At 31.4% G+C, this 832-nt stretch overlaps 1 protein-coding gene across 1 annotated transcript in view; it reads left to right on the top strand.

Moving 5' to 3' along the window:
- The window catches only part of LOTGIDRAFT_130112 (hypothetical protein), a gene marked incomplete at both ends in the record, with an annotated part of 24,463 nt that overhangs the window by 20,131 nt on the left and 3,500 nt on the right, over positions 1–832 (top strand). The window lies entirely within an intron of this gene.

The raw sequence follows: 832 nt of genomic DNA, 5'->3' as shown, positions 1-832 counted from the left end.
TCACTGAGCTTTCATGACATTCACTGAGCTTTCATTGTATTCAGTGAATGTTCATTGCATTCATTGAACGTTCATTGCATTCATTGAACTTTCATGGCATTCATTGAACTTCCATGGAATTCAGTGAATTTCATGACATTCATTGAACTTTGGTGTCATTCATTGAACTTTCATGACATTCACTGAGCTTTCATTGGTTTTATTGAACTTTCATTGTAATTATGAACTTTCATTGTAATTTTGAACTTTCATTGTAATTATGAACTTTCATTGTATTTATTGAACTTTCATTGTAATTATTGAACTTTCATAACTTTCATCAAACATTAATTTAATTTTTCATGTCTAAAACTAGGTGTTTAATACACTATTACAGGGTTAAAATAAAATACAAAATGTAAGGTATATATATTTTATTACAATTATAGGTTGGTGGTATGATAGATACAATACAGAGAAATTCTACCACTACCAGTGAATGGGCCTTGTTATTACTAATGTTAATAAGTTATGGTGTAGTGGACACACAGACCACAAATAAGTTAGTTTCTTCTTTCAATGTGCTTGATTAAAAAAATGAAATTGGCAATTTAGGGGCACATAATTTATCACACCATGTGCATATATAGATGTCAGATATAACTGAACAATTGGCTTTAGAGTGGTTTAGTAAGTTGGGTACATGCATGTTAAGGATGGGTGATGATCCCAGCAAAGGTCAAGTTTGCATGGGATGTTAAACCAAGTTTGCATGGGATGATAAACCAAATTTTTTGCATAGAATGATAAACCAAGTTTGCATGGGATGATAAACCATGTATGCATGGGATGA

The sequence above is a fragment of the Lottia gigantea genome, assembly GCF_000327385.1.
Source record: "Lottia gigantea unplaced genomic scaffold LOTGIsca_68, whole genome shotgun sequence".
Lineage (NCBI taxonomy): Eukaryota > Metazoa > Mollusca > Gastropoda > Lottiidae > Lottia > Lottia gigantea.
Note: the sequence above shows the minus strand (reverse complement) of the source record. Positions and strands in the feature narration are given on the sequence as shown.